This window comes from Panicum virgatum, chromosome 2N, assembly GCF_016808335.1.
Source record: "Panicum virgatum strain AP13 chromosome 2N, P.virgatum_v5, whole genome shotgun sequence".
NCBI classification, from domain to species: domain Eukaryota; kingdom Viridiplantae; phylum Streptophyta; class Magnoliopsida; order Poales; family Poaceae; genus Panicum; species Panicum virgatum.
This window is the reverse complement of record NC_053146.1, coordinates 13,369,002-13,377,838: the sequence shown is the minus strand read 5'-3', so window position 1 is coordinate 13,377,838 and position 8,837 is coordinate 13,369,002. Positions and strand designations below refer to the sequence as shown.

Here is an 8,837-nt window from a genome sequence, read left to right as displayed (position 1 = left end):
TTAATGTTTCATATATTGAGTTCTCGTGTTGCAATAGATCATGTTGCATGTAACATCAATAAATGTTGCAACGGTATTTTTTTTACTCTGGTGGTACCGTCCGACACTAGTGCCCGGGATCGGATGTCCGGGCGCTAGCAGCTCCGCTAATCATTCTCCGGTTAAAATTTTGGCCGGCCCTTCCATGCCAGACTTCTCGTGCCACTGCCACCCGTCAAAGCCTCCACGGCCCACACAAGGGTCCGGTTTGGTTTGTGTATTAGCACAAACTTTGACCAATAATTAGGGGTATTAAATAAAAGCAGTTTACAAAACTAACTTCACAATTCCGGAGCTACTTCGCGAGACGAATCTAATGAGGTATTTAACCGCATGATTAGAGGTTGGTTACTGTTGCATTACTGTAGTCAATCATCAATTAATTACCGTCATTATATTCGTCGTGAAAAGTTATACCCATCCGTGAAAAATTTTTGCAAATAAATTTTGTTTAGTACTTCATACACGCAAGATTCTTTTTAAAGCGTGAGTAGTGTGGATAAACCAAACAGGGCCAAGCTTATCCAACTATCGATTCACGTCCCCAAACCCAGTACCCGAACAAAATGAGAGCTTATACCATTGCATTACTGTGTGCAAATGGGAGTGCAACACCTGCCACTGTCAATAGGCGGTGTGCAGCTGGGAAATCGAGGGCTCTCATGCCATCGGGTTACCGTACGCGAGCGCAAATAAAAAAAAGCCTTTATCGTCCGTGAGTTGCTCACATGTACTACATGGCTGTTGTGCGTCCATCTCATACAGTGGAAAATAGCGTCTCGCACGTGGTTCAGTCTGTCGTCCTTACCTCACGAACAAATTGCACGCTTGCTGACGCCGCTGGTAACAATTCAACGCAAGATGCAGTGCGGCCGATGCCACGAGGCTTGCTGGAAGCTCATCAGGCTTTAGAACTCCATGAGGTCCCGCCCCTTGGGGCTTAGCCATGTTCTGCGGCCAAAGTGCTTGCCGTTGTCAACAGGCGGCAGCTCAGGAGCTTCATCAAACCTCGAGAGATATATAAACACAATTAGCCATGTATGTTCAGTGTCTAAAGGTTAGTTTGCACTTGCATACATTGTGTTCAACCCTATTCGCGATATTCTATTAGATTGAAACCTTATTTTCTTACAACATTTTTTTGTGAAACTTATTTTCTTGCTCTTGAATTATAGCTTCCATCGGCGTTCAAGCAACTGTTGGATCAGGTTGCATAGAAAAGAAAAGAAAAGAAAAAAAGGAGGTGCGAAAAGTTTGTGCTCACTTACAGTTTTTGCTATGTCTAGCTTATGCCTCACATTATGTATTCATGTGTCATTCGCTCACTTTCTATTTTTGCTAAGTCTCTTTGCTTTTTCATTATGGATGGTCCAGATAAAATATTGCGAAAATTACCTATTTGACATTAGGAAAGATTAGGTTTGCTCATTTGACACTAAAATATCAAAACTTGCTCATATATCTCCATCTGAAAATTTTGTTGCCAGTTGCAACACAATATGTACTGGCGCGGCGAAGCGCGCCCAAACAACCTAGTTGCTTTGAGGACCCAAGATCCTCCCCTGCCGTGAGCACCTAATAATTAATAAGTGCTAGAATGAGGCAACTGGATATGACTGTGATAGCCTATTTCCTTTTGCCTTCCATTCCACTATGAGAATATATTTGCTAATTTCTTCTGAACTGCAGCACCTGACCTGCTCTTTCCCCTTCATGTTAAGCTGGCTAGCTCGTTCTTCTGGTGGTGGCAAAGTGAATATATAATATGGGGAAGCTATCATCAAATATATATAATTGTACACAGAGCCGTGTTGTATACTAGTTATTGTGGGTTGGTGAATAATATATAGGATGTTATACTGGTTAACCAATCTATAATGTTTGCAACTGACCTAGTTGAGTTCTGTGGTGGCACATAAATACCAGTACGCGGTCTTCAACCATGCATTCCCTTTTTCATATTCTACTAATGAGATGAGATTTGCATATAACATAATAAACGATATTATAACATTTCACTTTTACGTATTCTACAACCGAGATTATTGGTTCAGTATAACATGGTCCGTCCAAATAAATGAGATTCTCTCGGGTTCCACCAAGGTTTCAAAACTTTTAAAATGAATATCCGAGTCCTGGCTAATCAATTTTTGCGAGGTCCAAATCTCCATTACTTAAGTTAAACCGCCAGCGCGGGATGCTGACTGACATGGACCGCCTGTCATGCAAGACCCACATGTCAGCTTGGTCTCTCCTGTTTTTCTTCATGCCCCTTGAGCACCGCATCTCAACCACATGGTGCCATCATGGCCTGCTGCATGAGCGTGTCGGCAAAGGACGTCGGCTTGTCCTCTTACGTGCCCGTGCCAGGGCCAACGGCAGAAATGCAATACCATATATCCTTTTGCCTTCCATTCCTATACGAGAATTTTATGCTATTTTCTTGTTCGCTGGTGCATCTCACCCGGATGCTGCTCTCTCTTACCATGGTGGGATAGCCTTATGAAGGGGAAAGATGGTACTACCATCAAACATATATATAAGGTCATGTTCTATACATGTCGCTAGCTGTTGTAAACAAGTCAATATCACCGATATGTTGTAAATGGTTATGAAAATCCATAGCAAATATGCTTATTGCAGACAGTTTTTATATGCAACCGTTGGCTAAACTAAAAACGATGGTGAAAAATCAGTCAATATTAACCCAGAGAAACAGTGGCGAACGCAGGAATGACTAGCAAGAGGGGCTGCTTCCTCTTCTTCCTCCTCTCGCCCCTCCTTTCCTTCTTCTTCCTCCTCAAATTTGTAGGAGGGGCTCCATAGAAATCACGGTGGTAGGGGGCTTGAGCCCCGCCCGCCCCACTGCTAGATCCGCCACTGCAGAGCAAGACTATAATAAACTCAAGTAATTGGTTCAAAACTATTTGTCAAAACTAAAGGGACTGTCGTTTGCTGTTTGTATGGGACAAGATAATATTAAGCTACATTTAATCATTTTCGTACATGCTACTAAATTTTAAGTATATATTTTTAGGAAAATAGCAAATGTTCTATACAGTAGATTTTAAAAACCTCTATTACATGTGAAATTGTTACATTTTAGTACTCGCAACTTTTGCCCGTGGAATGAGATAATTTAGAGAAGCGACCGTTCATAAGACTATAACGACTTGTGATGATGCAGACGTGTTACTAAAAAGCCTATGTTCTTTGGAGGGGCGGCTCTAGGTTTTTGCCGATTTCCATGAAAATAATTATCCGTGCTTCGACTGAGCAAATATACATTCTAAGAGAAGAATCCATTCCATTCATTCCACTTCCAAGTGTCCACCATATTTACAATGATATTGTAAAACAAAGATTAGGCACTGATAATAAGAGATACGAAAGTATGGGGTGGAGGATCCCAAACCATGCATGGAGCACAAGTGGACATAAATTAATTCAGAGGTAACCAAAGTTGTTAAAAGCCCCGTTTGGTTCAAGCCGTGCTCTAACAAGGAGTTGAGGAGTCAAGAGAGCTGTTAGGAGCAACCAGTTTTGCTATGCCGCTACGTACATTTATTGGTGTCTGAAACTCTGAATTGCCTTTTTACTTGTCATGCACTTTTGATTTTTCTTTAAAAACAAATGAAGAGAGGATCCAAGCTGAGACGCTAGATTGAACATATGAAGGCACTCCATGACCCACAAGAGTCAAGACTGGCGGCTACTGATCTAGCGCTGCCTACTGCAGGCGCAGTCCAATATGATGCTTGACTTCCGACCAATTGCTTATTGCTTCGAGGACCTAAGATCCTCCCCTGCTCAGCCCTGTGATAGTCTATAGCTATTTCCTTTTGCCTTCCATTCCACTATATATGAGAATACTTGCTCTTTCTCCTTCATGTTATGCTATAGCTAGCTCTTTCTTTCTTCTGGTGGTGGCAAAGTGATGATATATACTCCCTCCGTCTCAAATTATAAGTCATTCTAAGAATCTTAGAAAGTCAAACCATTTCAAAGTTTGACCAAAATTATGGAGAGAAACACAAAGATTTATGACATCAAATAGGTATACTATAAAAATATAACTAACAAAAAATCTAATGATACTTAATTGGTATCGTAAATGTTATTATTTTATTGTATAAATTTTGTCAAACTTGAAAAATTTTGACTCTCCAAGATTCTTGGAATGACTTATAATTTGGAACGGAGGGAGTATGTAATAATATGGGGAAAGTAAGATGATGAAATGGTGCTACCATCAGATATATAATTGTACACTCACAAGGGACATGTTGTATACTAGTTATTGTGAGTTGGTGAATATTATTTAGGATGTTATACTGAACCAGTCTATAATGTTTGCCAACAAACAAGGCTGAGTTCTGTGATGGCACATAAATACTAGAAGTCTTCAACCGTGCATTCTGTTTTACATATTCTAGTCAGGTTGCAGGCAGGGTGGGTTTTTCTGTGAGCCCGCAAACCCGCCCCGCAAAATTGTCATTCGTGGCTTATGTGGTCCTGCTGCAAAACTTTGATGCCCGACAATGCACTGCCGGCTAAAACCCGTGGACAAAAGAACGAACCCTCAAGAACCCGTGACAGATCTCACGAGGACCTAGAGGTCACCGCCGCCACCATCATTGACATCCCCGCCCCACCGCAATCGAGCCACTCCCGGCCGAGCTCCGGCGAATCGGCTGAGCTAGGCTGGGGTGGGCAACGGCGGCTGGCACACGACCGAGCTCGGCGCGGAGATGGGACGAGCCGCACGGACCGAGCTCAGTGCGTGGAGCAGGGAGGAGCATCGCCTGCTGAGCTCCACGTGGAGGGATGAGCGGTGGTGGCCGAGCTCCAGGCCGAGGGCGGGTGGAGGAGGGAGGAGCAGTGGCCGAGCTCCACGCCAAGGGAAGGCACATGAAGGAGGAGCGGCGCCAGCTGAGCTCCGCGCGGAGGTGGGATGAGGCGTGCATGATCGCGGAGAGCATGGAGGCGGGGCGAGCATGGCTGGGCGTGCGGCGCACGAAGGTCGGCGACGGACGATGGATCGGGGTGGGGAGGTAGGCAGGAGAAGTGGGGCCCATGACGGAGACAGGGAAGAGCAGCGGCGGAGCTGCGCGGAGTGGCCGGAGATTCCCGTAGTCCATCATCAGGTCCAGCTCCGGCACGGAGCAGTACGGTGCATTCATCGAGCAGTTCAGTCGTGGCGCCGAACTGAAGGTTAATGGATTGGGCATGGGCGCAGGATCTGCAGCCCTTGCAGAAGGGATGTGCTCTCAAACTCGGCAAGCTAGCTGCGGGACTAATGTTTCTGTAACGAACATGGCACCATTGATGCCATTTCGAGTGATTTTGGTGATCGAATGACAACACAACACTTGGACTAATATGATTGTTAAGATAATCATTCTCAGGCTTTTAGGTTCAAGTGATGACAAAGAGAAAGAGAAGATAGGCGTAGCAAGGCCCGATGGACTGCCCCTACGGGGGTTCCGCTACCCGGTTAGCGGACGGGGGTCGAGGGGGAGCCGCCCCTCGCGGGTCTCAGGGCAGCGCCCTGAAAGCTCTTCGGATCAGGAGCACCGGAAGAACCGACGCCAGGGGCACCGGTGCATCCGACGCTTGTCGGAAGAACCGACGCTACGATGTTTGGTGCAGGAGGAAATCGAAGCCAAGTCAGCCTACAGGCACCGGTTGAACCGACGGGTCAAAATGGGGCATCGGTGCATTGGCCGTCCTTTGTACCAGAGACGATGTCAAGTGCCCAGGAGAAGTGTCTTCAGCACCGGTTCAACCGATGGTGCATCGGTGCATACCACCGGTGTAATGACGTCAGCGTCCAGGAGAAGATTCCTTCAGCACCGGTTGAACCGGTGAGGCATCGGTGCAAAGCATCGGTTCAACCGGTGGTCTCTGCGTCAGCCATCAGGAGTCCAACGGCTACTTCGTGTTATGAGTGACCGGATGAACCGACGCTACCCTGCCAAGAGGCATCGGTTCTTCCGGTGGTACGCAGATTTTCAGCTAACCGTTGGAGCAACGGCTACAAGACTTGGTGGCCTATATATACGCCTCACCCCGGCCATTTGAAGATTGCTGGAGTTGCTGGACATCCCACACACACCCAAGAACATCTCCAAGCCATACAAAAGCATCAAGATCATATCCTTAGCCCTTAGCACACTTTGAGAGTGTTGTGTAAAGGATTAGCTCTTAGTGAGTGAGTTTGCAAGGCTTAGAGCCTTTGTGCTGTGGTTCATTAGTGAACCAAAACAAGAGCTTGGTGCGCCGGCACCTTGGAGCGTGGAGCTCGCCGGCAACGTCATCGACCCTCCGACTTGGTGTGGAGCGGCGACGACACCTTTGTGCGGGGGACGTGGAGACCCCCATCCTTTGTGGAGAAGCTCCTTAGTGGAACCCGGGGCCAAGGTGACCGTGATTGTGTTCACGGAAGAGACTTGGTGGCCGAGTAGCAATACTCTTAGTGAGTGCTACAACAACGTGGATGTAGGTGTGCCTTTGTGGCTAACCGAACCACGGGATAAACACCCGCGTCAAGAGTTTGCTATCTCCTATCCCGCTCTTTAAGCTTCCGCATTTCATTCTAGTAATTTGTATGCCTTTACTTTCATAGAATAGTTTCTTGATAGGAAAGGCTATAGGTTGCTAAACTCTTTTGGGATAGGGGTTATACACTAGAACAACCTAGTTGCACATATTGATAGCATGTTTTAGTTTAAGTTTTGTGCAAACTAGTTGGAGCCATAGGTCTAAGTTTTTATTAGCGCCTAATTCACCCCCTCCCCCTCTTAGGCTAGAGCACCCGATCACTTTCAGTTTCCGTCCATGAAGTTCGCAAACTATTTACCAGTTAAATTTGCGAGCAGCCTCGACCCCGCAAAAATTAGTTTGCGGCCAGCTCCATGGGTTTGTGGCTGTCCGCGACCCGCTCCCCCCCCCCCCCCCCCCCCCCCCGGCAATTTGATATTCTGGAACCGACTAGACATTAGTAGTACTCATTTTGTTACATGATAGTGTAAGTGATTTGCTTTGACCCTCCGACCACACGTGATTCCTATTCCCCTCTACTACCCTTTGCCCTTTTTTGCCCTTTCTGCCTCCTCCCACTACGGAAATGCCACGTTTGCCGTGAGATGTTTGCCGTGTGTTACACTCGGCAAACACTGTGCCGAGTGTAAACCGGCATTTGCCGTGTGCCCTTGTCACACGGCAAATAGGCACAGTCCCGTAGTGTCCATTGCCATTTTTACAAAATCAAACTAAGGGGTTATTTGTTGTTCTTTGGCGTGCGACAACATGATGGTGAGTGCAATCCAGATATACACACTGGACTTGTTCGTGCATGGATAAAAAATGGCTAAAAATTTAGATGTGCGTGGTGAAAGTACTTGGTGTAACCGTAAGTAGGGTCGTACCCTGAGCCAGGTCAGCTCGATCTGGCTCATCGTTAGCCTAAAGAGCTAGCTCGGCTCAGTTCATTAACAAAATGAGTAATGAGTAGAAATAGTTGCTCGGCTCGACTCGTCAACAGCTCGAGCCAGCTCGTTAATGAAGCAAGTAAAAAAAATCTAGCTCTCCGGGCTGAAGACATATTTTGTTCTGCCCCAAGGTGACTGTTGTACATGTGCTCCATCTATCTATTCCAGAGATGCTCAGTTGATTATGTCTTTGTGGAATGATTCTCTCCTAGCCATCTACGAAGTTCTAGAATGAAGAATCATTATGACACGATGCCATGCATAACTTATTTCCTTTTGTCTCACCTGCTCTTTCTCATCCATGTTGGTGGCCAAGTGAATGGACTTACGAGGAACCAAGGCAGGCTACTCTCTGAATAGGGGGCCGCATCGTATATATACAGATTATTATTACTGGTTGTTGTTTAATGCATAAGGATGTGGGGCTGAAAAACCTGTAATATTCACAACCGACACAATGCACTCGAAATTTTATTTGGATATTCTCTATGGGATTTATGGAATTTTTTAAACTTGTTTAAATGTGAGTGATATCATTATTTTGTCTTTTCTGCATGCTTGCATACATATCACTCCTCCTCTCTCTCCCCCTTCGGAGATGCAATAATAAACGGAGCTGAGAGTTGAGAAAACAATATGCAAAACGATCGGCCGATCAAGCCACCGTTGCCATGTCATACAGCGATCCTGCTTGTAATTAATGACATGCAACAGCGTTGGCTTAGATCGCTGCGACGGGGGCAAGAACCAGATTGGAAGTGGAGATCGGTGCTCTTTCCTCAAAATCAACTTGGTCTGATGGGGACTGCATCACTCGTTCCATCTTCAGCCACACCAGATATCCTGGAACGACTCACAAGGGGGTAGAGCAACGCGATAACATATATCCCTTTGCCTTCCATTCCTATGCGAGAATATTTTGGTATTTTCTTCTTCGCTGGCACACCCCATGCTCTCTTCTCCGCTTTACGTTGCTCCCTACTACTTGATGGTGGGGTCACATGAACAGTAGTTATGAGCAATCAAGATGGTGCTGCCATCAAAACATAGCAGGCCACTTCCAACGGGAGTTTTCCATCACTATTTATACCCAAGGGAAGAAAGAAACGAAACGACTAAAATCTGGAAAAGAAATAGTAGAAACTCCTCTTCACGGCTGTACTACCCATTGCCATGCCACTGATTTTGGGCCACAAGTTTCCACTACTTCTTTTATAGTTGGTGAAAGAGGTTGGGTTTGGGTATTGTAGCACATTTCGTTGTTATTTGAAAATTAATGTCTAATCATGAATTAATTGGCGTCAC

At 45.8% G+C, this 8,837-nt stretch overlaps 1 long non-coding RNA gene across 1 annotated transcript; it reads left to right on the top strand.

Moving 5' to 3' along the window:
* The first annotated feature begins 449 nt into the window (after positions 1-449).
* LOC120659811 lies at positions 450-1,926 on the top strand. The gene is made up of 2 exons (XR_005669188.1): positions 450-1,096; positions 1,215-1,926. It is a non-coding gene; the product is annotated as an uncharacterized LOC120659811 (long non-coding RNA).
* The last annotated feature ends 6,911 nt before the right edge of the window (positions 1,927-8,837 follow it).